We start from the raw sequence: 12,820 nt of genomic DNA, 5'->3' as shown, positions 1-12,820 counted from the left end.
CTACCCAGTAGATGTCAGTTCAATGATACTGTTGAGTTAGAGGAGTGTTATTCATTCAGTAGCCTATTCCTGCTCAGACTTCCTCAAGCGGTTGAGAATTCAAAAAGTCTCCCTTAGATTCTGGGTTCAAATGAGGGTTGAGTGTTGCTGGTGGCAGGTAGGCAGTTGGATATAGGGTTGCTAAACATGCTATCTAGTGTCTTGTGCTTTGTTTTGTGACTGACAGTTGTTGTACACTCAGCGAGCACTTCATTAAGAACACCATACTAATACTGTAGGTATCAGCTGTTAGCTCAGTGTCAACCGACTGTAGGTATCAGCTGTTAGCTCAGTGTCAACCGGCGACCAAAGTGACGTCCACTGCAAGGCTGGATGTGTTCGTGTTACATACATACGCTGCTCTGCTCACCACAGTTGTAAAGAGGTTATCTGAGGTACTGCTGCCTATCTAGGCCACATTAAATGTTTTTTTTTATTTTCAAAATCTGTTTTATTTGATCCAAATTCTTTTTTTTTTCCATTTAAATTTTATTTGATGACTTGGCTCTCAGACAGAATCTTCAACATCTTTCTCATAGTGCACACCAAGTTGTGAGGTGACGCAAGGGTCCCACGCAAGACGGACCCCCCTCTCAAAACACCCCAACTGAAAACGGAGTAATTTCCCAAAGACTATAAAAATGGGACCCATTGCCTCCCTGCTTGGCACTCAGCATCAAAGGGTTGGAATTGGGGGGTTAGATCACCATATGATTCCCGAGCGCGGCACTGCTGCCGCTCACCGCTCCCCCAGGGGATGGGTCAAATGCGGAGAACAAATTTCGCACACTCAGGTGTGTGACAATCGTTGGGACTTTACCTTTACCTTTAGACCTATTTTACAATTATGAAATGATTTAGGTTACTACATTAGCTCTACTTTTTCTTTTGATAATTAGACATACTTTTATCCATTTCAGCCAACATGAATTTGCTCCCCATTGAAGGTACAGTTCAACAGTTAAAACTCATCATGGTCCTTTGTCCAAATTACTTCACTATTAAAGTACTTTCCGTTTGTTCGGCGGGACACTCATAGCCTGAACACGAGAGCTAGTGTAGCGGACTTGAAACTACCCAATCTAAAAAGCAAGGTGGGGAGAAGTACATTCCTCTATACGGGGGGGGGGGGGGGGGGGGGGGGGGGGGGGGGGGAAGGGGGGGGGGAGAGTGGAACAAGATCCCTAACAAAATGAAGTCTGTCAATTCTCTGAATGGTTTTAAGAACCTTCTGAAAGAATTCTTGCTCAGTAAGCTAGAGTAACGTGCTGAGCCTTTCGTTGAAATGGTTTTTTCCTCCATCTGCAATGACCGTTGTAACGTAATTTTCTTTATCAGGCAGACGAACCGCTGGCTGTGGTGGCAGGGGAAACAAACACAGGGACGTCCGTCTCAAGATCTGCCTGCGGAGTGGACTGGATGATTTCAGCAACCAGTTTCATCGATACAATATGTATTGTACATGTTGCTGAGATACTAAATGAACACCTTTTTCTTTGCTTATTTTCCATTTGTGCACTTCTAGTTTATAAGTCCTCATCTGTAAATATATCCATACAGTATGGTTTCCTATAATTTGACAACAAAGCTATATGGACAATATGTAGGCTTTCTCCTAAGGTTTAGAGACACTGACAGTTTTATTCTTGTAATTATTGTGTTTTCAATTTGTTTTCAATTTGTGTAATGTAAATCATGGTTCCTACACATTTTCAATTAAAAAAAGTATTTTTTTTCCAGACCTTGATTTTTTTTATATTACCCCTGCTAACTAACATCTTGCCCTGATAACTACCTCATATCACTGTAAAGATAAACAAACTGGACTCGATGTGAGTTTACAACATAAAAGCTACAATGTGTATACCAGACCTGAAAGATTTTACACTTTTCCAGACCTTTCATATCTCCAAAACAAGACCTGGTAATGATCAAATTCATTTATAATGCTTTTTAATGGCTGCCTGGTAAATTGTAATATTTCTACATATTCAAAACACGTTTTTACATTCACCCCATTTTCATTTTGGTTCTTATGATACAGGAATAACACAGTTGTCATAATTGGAATGCTGTATTTTAATGATCCAATAAAAAACACATTTAGTAAAAGCTGCACAATATAGATGTATTCTGCCGGGGCCTGGGGTCCAGACGTCAGTCTTGCTGCTGTGGAAGACAGACATTGAGAGACCACTCATTAGTTGAAGTGCATCACATGCAGCAACAACAAAAACAGTAATTATTATTTTCGGTTAGGGGGGTTCAACTACAACAAAAAACAGGAAAAGCAAAGGCCACTACGGTCTGGTGTGTGTTATCCTTGCTGATAAGCAAAGGTTCTACCCTTTTTAATTTGTATTTATTTATTGATGATGGCCTGATGAAAGATGATCGAAATTGTAATCTCTGTAGAAGTGGGCAATTCATCAGAAACACGGGCTGTACTTATAATCAAGTGGGCTGACAAGTTTCACGTACAATATAGTTTCTTAGCAGCAACATGACAAACAATTGACAGTAAGACCACCATCAAATACAGACATTGCCAAAATAATTCATCTGGATATTTGAGCATTGTTTACTGGTGATTTGCTAATGTTAGCCAATGTAAAAAGAATAACTTGGCACACAAACCTTACATCCAAGAGCTGTTTCATCGGGAGGGCTTTCTTCCTCTGTGGCATATGGTGTGGTCTCTCTCTCTCATACAGTAACTGGGAAAGGGTAGATGAACATGGTTATTATCTAACATTTCATCTCTCAATCACTCCACTTGCCTGTAAAGATACCTGGCATAGCATCGATAGAGTCCCGACTCAGCCTTCATTCAGAATGAAGGTTCAGTCTCACGTAGAGACTACTAGCATTACTTAGTTCGCTTTCTGCTAATGTAGCACAGCTAACATTACTACTATTATGCTTCTCTTCTCGTAGTTAGCAAGCTAACATTGCTAGCCCCGGACCTGAGGCCAGAGACAGTTCGCTACCAGCTGAAAAAAAACACCAACCAACCTGTCCTTATGAACAATTATCCGCACAACTAACATTACTTCAGAGTAAAATTATAGCGTAAGTTACCTGTCCAGAAGCAAGAAAGCCAGCTTTCCTGGCCACTTTTGTTGTGTAGACGGCAGTGCCTGCCGGGGGACGCCATTGTTGTTTACTGCTCTGTGAGCTACTTCATGAGACAGTCAGGGCTGCCTCTTGTGGAGTTCTGCCTTCTGATTGGATAGAAATTGGCGACGACCCCAAAATCTTTCAGAGCTGATTCTAGTGAATGAGAGGCTCTGTGGTGATGATGTCATACACCAGATACCATACAATAGTGGTTCCTAAGTGAATATATAGCTGTTTTAGACCTATTTTAACACAAAAACATCGCTGAATGCAGCTTTAAGACCGGGTGATTGGGGACTACAGGTGCAAATGCGGACAAAAGCCTTGTCCCCATTTGGTAAACAGCTGGGGCCGGTTGCACCAACTGGTCTTACGACTGGTCTTAAGCTAAGTCGGTCGTAACTTTACGACCTAACAGCTACGCCGGTTGCACCAACTCTCACTAAGACCGGTCGTAAATATTACGCCTAGTCCAGAGCAGGCGTAAGGTGCAGTATAGACGGTTTTCACCTGTGTGTTGCACAATAGTCACAACCCCTCAGCACGGCTGTATTCAGCCCTCAATTATAAACCACAAACCGGAGTACGTTATAAATATAGTCACGACGTTAACAACTAACCAATGCTGGGGGTCCGTATGGAAAGTGGAAATCGAAATGGTTAAAAGTTAAATCAATTTGGTCATTCAGTGGCATTTTACTGCCATGTAAAGTAACGACAAGTAACAGTTAGCCGCTAACATTAGCCACACTATTACAGCCGATTACCCATCAGCGGAGCGTCATTGGACGTCAGCACACTCTTCTAAACAGGTCGCGTGCCGCATTCCAGTGGGCATTCCCATGCTTTCACATGGACGCGCATCGCTACGACCGACGTAGTTAAAACCAGACGTAAGTCCTGTTGGTGCAACAGGCGTAAGTCCACTCTAAAGAATGGTCTTAACTAAGACCGACGTAGGAGTTACGACCAGGCATAGTTAAGACCAGTTGGTGCAACCGGCCCCTGATCTTTGGGTTAGTGGTTAGGGTTAGGGTTAGGGCAAAGCCGTCACTCCAATGGACCAGTTTTTTACTCTCAAGAGTTCCAGGAAGTAAGGTCCTGGATTAAGCAGCACTGTCGAGTTGCAGCAAAATGGACAGTTTGTGTTGTACTCTGAAAGGATTTGTAGTTGTCATAGACTGTGCTCCATAGTTGATTGCTCTATTGCTGACAAAAAGTGTGTTACTGTAAGTCGCTTTGGATAAAAGCGTCTGCCAAATGACGTAATGTAATGTAATGTAATGTAATGTAATGTAATGTAATGTAATGAAAGGTTTTTTTTTACAATCAAATTGTACATTAGCTATATTTTAACATTCAAAAGTAGCGCGAGACTCCTTCCTGGCTGTTCATTGGCTAATGTGTGTAGTGTGTAGCCTACGGTGTGTAGATCTGTGTGTGTAGCATACTGTGTGTAGATCTGTGTGTGTAGCCTACTGTGTGTAGATCTGTGTGTAGATCTATGTGTGTAGCCTACTGTGTGTAGATCTGTGTGTAGATCTGTGTGTAGATCTGTGTGTAGCATACTGTGTGTAGCCTACTGCGTGTAGATATGTGTAGCCTACTGTGTGTAGATCTGTGTATAGCCTACTGTGTGTAGATCTGTGTGTGTAGCCTGTGTGTAGATCTGTGTGTGTAGCCTGTGTGTAGATCTGTGTGTGTAGCCTACTGTGTGTAGATCTGTGTGTGTAGTCTACTGTGTGTAGATCTGTGTGTGTAGCCTAGTCAAGTCAAGTCAAATTTATTTATATAGCACCTTTCATACACAAAGGCAATTCAAGGTGCTTTACAAAAAATAATTGAAAAAACAAGCAGCAAAGCAATGCATATATAAAAAACACAGCCGACAGTTTTAGTTAGAATATATACTCAAATTAACAAACATGAAACATTATTTCTGTTTTAAATAAGTTACAAGGCATTCTTCAGTCTTATTTTTGGTTGTTTGTTTGTTACATGTTGTGGGAATTTCAAAAATGCATCAAACATTTTGAGCTTTACCAGTTACAATCGGCTAACTTGGTTCTGCTCCAATTTGGTCTTGTTACAATGTGCCTAACATGGACCTTACTTTTGAACATAATGAGCTTTACCAGTTACAATCGGCTAACTTGGTCCTGCTGCAAAAGTGGTATAGCTTTACCAGTTACAATCGGCTAACTTGGTTCTGGCTACAATTTTACCACTGATTATCCACATGTCATTTTTGACACACCTACTAGCCTACTGTGTGTAGATCTGTGTGTGTAGCCTACTGTGTGTAGATCTGTGTGTGTAGCCTACTGTGTGTAGATCTGTGTGTAGCCTGTGTGTGTGTGTGTGTGTGTGTGTGTGTGTGTGTGTGTGTCGATCTGTGTGTGTAGCCTACTGTGTACTGTGTGTAAGGCAAGTTCCTCCAGAGTTCCTACATGAGAGGGGGAGGGAGAGAGAGGAAAGGGGGTTGAAGACAGACAGGAGAAATACAGCGTCGCTTCCAGCAGAGACTCTGCTGCGCCGGATTGCGGGGGAGGAGAGCAGAAACAGGAAGGGAAGAAGAGAGAGAGAGAGAGAGAGAGAGAGAGAGAGAGAGAAGGAGGAGGGTATAGCTTCTATTTATAAACCTGAAAGAGAACATTGGGATAGGGTTATGGAAAAAGGAGAGGGGGAGAGAGAGAGGGGGGGAGACAGAGGGGGAGGGGGGGAAGACGAATGGGTGAAAAAGATGAAAAGATGAAATGACACACAAAGAAAAGACTGCTGAGCTGGGAGAGCAAGAGCACAGAGGGAGAGAGAGAGGGAGAGAGAGAGAGGGGGGGGGGAGAGGGAGAGAGAGAGGGGGGAGAGAGAGGGAGAGAGAGAGGGGGGAGAGAGAGGGAGAGAGAGAGAGGGGGGGGAGAGGGAGAGGGAGAGAGAGAGAGAGGGGGGGGAGAGAGAGGGAGAGAGAGGGGGGAGAGAGAGGGAGAGAGAGAGGGGGGGGGATACATTTGCCTTGACTGACACTGCGACAGGGAGACAGCACAAGAGAGAAAGCAGAATCCCGATTCCAAGAATTTCTCGCTCTACAGCGACACGATCTCTGCAGTGGGTTTGCTCTGTAGTTGTTATACTAAATATTCTATGTGCGCGCACACACACACACACGCGCGCACACACACACACGCACACACACACACATGCGCGCACACACACACACACACGCGCGCGCGCGCGCGCACACGCACACACACACACGCGTGCACACACTCACACACACGCACACGCACACACGCGCACACACGCGCACACACACACACACACACACACACACACACACACACCGATGCATACAGGTGAAGAACTTTTGCACACACATGCACCATGCAAGCACAGATATAAGGATAGATCCTGATAGAAGAGGACACAGAGAAAACATGTATTTTGTGGTAAAAGGTGTTAAAACACTTCAAATGCCTACAAAAGATACGGTACAGTACTTTCAGCTATAGATGTGATGTCAAATCAGAAATCACAATATCAACTGTGTCACATGGAAACGGAGTCAAAAGAAGACATACAGGAGAATCAATAATGCTGAATAGATACTGGGGGGGGGAGCTGGGGGGGGGCAAATCAATATTTGCAGGAAGTGAGAGTGAAATCAATAAAATCTTCGAGACCTGGACAAGTGGTCGTTAGAGAAAAAAGAAGAAAAAAGTGTCTTCAACATCTTATTGACACTGCAGAGAACTCAATCTCTCTGAGTGGATTTAAGGGCCACAAACAGTACAAAAGTAACATGTTACATGTAATATATTACTTTTAGCAGTAACTCAGTAATATAACTTATTACTAATAGGATTTCAATAATAGCATGCCAGTTACTTTGTCAAGTAACACAAGTTACAATTTGAGTTCAATTGTTTTAATCAAAGAACATATTTAAATAAAAATACATTTATTTCCTAATCTAATTGTGTGTTTTTATGCAAATAACCACTATAGGTGACAATAACAAAGGAAAAGGATTTAGAATTCTGGACAGTTTATAGTGACTTCAACACTGTTTAAATTATTTTTCGGGATGGTTCCGGGTCAGCGATATCATTCTGCTACTGCTGTTGTTTTGGTGAAAGCAATGCAAAAGTACTGTAATAAGTAACACGTTAATCTACACAGACAGTAATATTGTGTATTACTTTCAAATCAAAGTATCTAGTAATATGTAGTATATTACATTTTGAAAGTAACTGGCCCAACACTGGCCACAAAGATTGTAAATCGTCCATAAAGTTACAATAATTGCATTGTATCCCGAGTGGCTTCATTGCTGGTCCTTGTCTCTGTCACAGATGAACTAAGAGGCAGATATGTGTCTGATTGAATGTAGACTCAGCTCTCAGTCTTAATCTGTTTCACGACTGTAAGACAGAGAATATTACTATTTCAATCTTTTCATAACGTTAGGTGGTGCTGTTGGAAGACTTGCATCGGAGAACCAATCATGAGCGTTGTGGGCGGGCCTGCTTTCTGGGGGCAGTGACGCTCATGCAGAACCGGTGCTGTCGCGTTTGCGGAGAAACATATTAATCACTTAGAAACAAACATAACCTGTTAATAGGACGTGTTTCATCCGGCCCCGGCGGCTAGAGGTCTTTTCCCCAGCGATAAGCCCGACTCCCAAGGCTAACGTTACAGAGCCTGCTGATGACTCACAGTGGCAAGCGGACCACTTCCGGGTAGGAAAAATGATTGTAAAATAAACAACAGGTATAAATTCTCTTTGCAGCACATCAGTGTCTTGCTCTATATTGGAGCTATGAAACATTGCATTGCCGCTACCAAATAAAATTCTAATAATAAATGTAGGCGTGTCTGCTGCCGGCCGTTCTCGCCGGGCTCTGAACCAGATTTGGAAGAGTAAATTCCCAGATGTTTGGTGGTTAGGTGGCGCTGTTAGCGCCGCTCACCAAACGTCTGGAAACCGAGACTAGATTGAATGTGTGCAGCTTCGGCCCTCCTCACACTAGTTACTTGAGGTTGTTTGCAGTGTAAGTGATCAACATGTTTCCCTCACACTAGTTACTTGAGGTTGTTTGCAGTGTAAGTGATCAACAGGTTTCCCTCACACTAGTTACTTTAGGTTGTTTGCAGTGTGAGTGATCAACAGGTTTCCCTCACACTAGTTACTTTAGGTTGTTTGCAGTGTGAGTGATCGACGGGTTTCCCTCACACTAGTTAATTGAGGTTGTTTGTAGTGTGAGTGATCGACGGGTTTCCCTCACACTAGTTACTTGAGGTTGTTTGCAGTGTGAGTGATCAACAGGTTTCCCTCACGCTAGTTACTTGAGGTTGTTTGCAGTGTGAGTGATCAACAGGTTTCCCTCACATTAGTTACTTGAGGTTGTTTGCAGTGTGAGTGATCGACGGGTTTCCCTCACACTAGTTACTTGAGGTTGTTTGTAGTGTGAGTGATCGACGGGTTTCCCTCACACTAGTTACTTTAGGTTGTTTGCAGTGTGAGTGATCGACAGGTTTCCCTCACACTAGTTACTTGAGGTTGTTTGTAGTGTGAGTGATCGACGGGTTTCCCTCACACTAGTTACTTGAGGTTTGTAGTGTGAGTGATCGACGGGTTTCCCTCACACTAGTTACTTTAGGTTGTTTGCAGTGTGAGTGATCAACAGGTTTCCCTCACACTAGTTACTTGAGGTTGTTTGCAGTGTGAGTGATCAACAGGTTTCCCTCACACTAGTTACTTGAGGTTGTTTGCAGTGTGAGTGATCAACAGGTTTCCCTCACACTAGTTACTTGAGGTTGTTTGCAGTGTGAGTGATCAACGGGTTTAAGCCTATTCTATTCTTTCACTCGTCACTCGTTCACTCTGCATAGGACCATTAACTACATAGCAAACAGAGCTGCTGTTTCTTCAGTGTTAGATCAAGGCTTCCCACTAGTGGTGATAGTGAAGGATTGCAGCCTCCAACACATTTCCACATGGCTATCTTCAAATAAGGACTGAGAGCTTATTTTGAATAAGGAATACAAGACAACTAACACAGTCCCTCTGTAACATGAATGCTGTGGAATCATTCTGATGTCTGATTACAACAACCACAGCTTTGTGCACTAACAATATTACAAATTGCCCCTTTACGTATATATATATATATATTAGGGCTGTGGCGATTCACTTATCTCCCGATTCGATACTATCACGATTCTTGGGTGCCGATTCGATTTATATTGCGATTCTTAAGTATTGCGATTCTACGATTATTGCGATTCGATATTACGATTTTTGTTTTTGTTTTCTTTTATTTTTTCAGTTTGTTTGCTTTTTTACACTAGATTAGAACATGGGAAAAGTTGAATCATACACTAGAGACTGTATATTATATATCATGAGTAGGGCTGGGCGATATAGTTAAAAACAGGGGCGGACTGGGACCATAATTCAGGCCGGGCATTAGATACCAAGCAGGCCAGGCCGATATGGGCCGACGCGCGTGAAATTTGGGCCGTTTGAAGCCCAATTTGGGCCGTTTGAAGCCCAATTTGGGCCGTTTGAAGCCAGATTTGGGCCGTTTGAAGTCCAATTTTACAATGAGATGCACCCACTTTAACCCTGAAGTGTAATTATTACTTCAGACTAACTAATAAAGTAATAAAACCACTAGTAAACCAGTAAGCGGCGCCTGGCCTGCTGTTCAGTGAGTGGCCTGACTGCAAGCACCCAAAAAAAAAAAAAATTTAATGAATGTGAATCGATTTTTCCCCCCACCCCTAATATATATATAGATAGATAGATAGTAGGGCTGTGGCGATTCACTTATCTCCCGATTCGATACTATCACGATTCTTGGGTGCCGATTCGATTTATATTGCGATTCTTAATTATTGCGATTCTACGATTATTGCGATTCGATATTACGATTTATTGCGATTTTTGTTTATTTTTTTCTTTTCTTTTTTCAGTTTGTTTGCTTTTTTACACTAGATTAGAACATGGGAAAAGTTGAATCATACACTAGAGACTGTATATTATATATCATGAGTAGGGCTGGGCGATATAGTTAAAAACAGGGGCGGACTGGGATCATAATTCAGGCCGGGCATTAGATACCAAGCAGGCCAGGCCGATATGGGCCAACGCGCGTGAAATTTGGGCCGTTTGAAGCCAGATTTGGGCCGTTTGAAGTCCAATTTTACAATGAGATGCACCCACTTTAACCCTGAAGTGTAATTATTACTTCAGACTAACTAATAAAGTAATAAAACCACTAGTAAACCAGTAGGCGGCGCCTGGCCTGCTGTTCAGTGAGTGGCCTGACTGCAAGCACCCAAAAAAAAAAAAAAAAAAGATTTTTTTTTTTTTTTAATTTGCGATTATCGATTCTGGAATAAAAGATCGATCCAAAAAATCGTGACATTAAAAATCGCGATACTTAGGTGAATCGATTTTTTCCCCCACCCCTAATAGATAGATAGATAGATAGATAGATATATATATGCAGTTATAATTATATATATATATATATATATATATATATATATATATATATATATATATATATACATATATATATATATATATATATATATATATATATATATATACATATATATATATATATATATCTTATATATCTTAGAAAAGGCTTGGTTGATGAGGAGGAATGAAATGTATAGACAAAATAAGAAAAAGAAAATGTATATATTTTGTGTAACTGTGTCATATAATCCCATTTGGGATGGGCCACAATGTGGCATGACACGCAAATAAAATAATTATTCATTCATTCATTCATTCATTCATTCATTCATTCATATATATATATATATATATAATGTATATATATGTATATGTATATATATATATTAGAGATGGGAATAGATTAATTTTTTTAATCTAGATTAATCTAGATTAATCCTGGTCATTAATCTAGATTAATCTAGATTAAAATGGGTCATTTGAAGTCTGTCGAAGCCATTCAAAATATGTGTGTGCAACATAAATAATGACTAGAAGTAAGTCCTTGTGAACAGGTTTCTGTTTATTCGGTTGTTCACGCCCCCCCACAGCAGCCAGGATGGGGGAGGCAGACATAAATGTCCGCGCTTACATACCTGTTCCATTCTAAAGTGATAATCATCATGGCCTGCTCAATATAAGTGGACCCTGCTACCAGACAACTTTGAGAATAATAATATATATAATAATAATAATAATACAGTGGAGCTGCTCAGTGGCCAGCAGATCAGACTGTGGTTGTACTGGACAGCTTCCAGGTATGAATGTGTGTGAATGTGAACAGGGCGCTCCTGAAAAAGAGAGCATTGCTCTCAGTGAGACTCCCCCTGTATAAATAAAGGTAAAAAAATAAATAAAAAAAAAATAGATTAAAATAGATTAACGGCGATAATTTTTTTATCGCGCGTTAAGAGTCTCGCGTTAACGCAGCCATTAATGGCGTTAACTATCCCATCTCTAATATATATATATATATATATATATATATATATAATTATAACTGCATATATATCTATCTATCTATCTATCTATCTATATATATATATATATATATATATATATATATGTGCAAAATATGCAAAGACTGGACATGAACAAATTAGTGATGTCTTTCACTATAATATTCCAAGTTGTAGGGCTGTGCAATAAAATCGATACGCCAATATATCACAATACTTTTTTCCGCAATACTGTATCGATATTTAAGGAAAAATATCGTGATATATCGCCATATCGATTTGTTTGCACAGTCCTGTGTTCAGTGATACAATAACAATACTTTTTATTTCAGTGCGTTCAGTAATACACTCAACACTCAGTAGCTTTGACTAAATTTGTCCACCAAGTTATCAATATAAAGTGATGCAAATTTTATTACACTACCTGAGTGGTACACAGTGAGTTGTATTTTTAGCTCGATTTTTTTTAATTTTGAGTAAATTCAGTAAACCCTCCATGGTCTGCCCCACCACCCCTACAAAACCCTCCATGGTCTGCCCCACTACCCCTACAAAACCCTCCATGGTCTGCCCCACCACCCCTACAAAACCCTCCATGGTCTGCCCCACCACCCCTACAAAACCCTCCATGGTCTGCCCCACCACCCCTACAAAACCATCCATGGTCTGCCCCACCACCCCTACAAAACCCTCCATGGTCTGCCCCACCACCCCTACAAAACCCTCCATGGTCTGCCCCACCACCCCTACAAAACCCTCCATGGTCTGCCCCACCACCCCTACAAAACCCTCCATGGTCTGCCCCACCACCCCTACAAAACCCTCCATGGTCTGCCCCACCACCCCTACAAAACCCTCCATGGTCTGCCCCACCACCCCTACCTGTGTCACTTGTTGCAAAAAGCATCTGCTGTCTAGGCCCGTTCTGTCCACCTTCTTTTGTTGAAAGCTCCCAAAACAAACTGTGCACTCAGTCTGTTGTCTTTCAGTCTGCAAACTGTGCACTCAGTCTGTTGTCTTTCAGTCTGCAAACTCTGCACTCAGTCTGTTGTCTTTCAGTCTGCAAACTCTGCACTCAGTCTGTTGTCTTTCAGTCTGCAAACTCTGCACTCAGTCTGTTGTCTTTCAGTCTGCAAACTGTGCACTCAGTCTGTTGACTTTCAGTCTGCAA

The sequence above is a fragment of the Poromitra crassiceps genome, assembly GCF_964638095.1.
Source record: "Poromitra crassiceps genome assembly, chromosome: 7".
Classification (NCBI taxonomy): domain Eukaryota; kingdom Metazoa; phylum Chordata; class Actinopteri; order Beryciformes; family Melamphaidae; genus Poromitra; species Poromitra crassiceps.
This window is presented reverse-complemented; position numbering follows the sequence as displayed.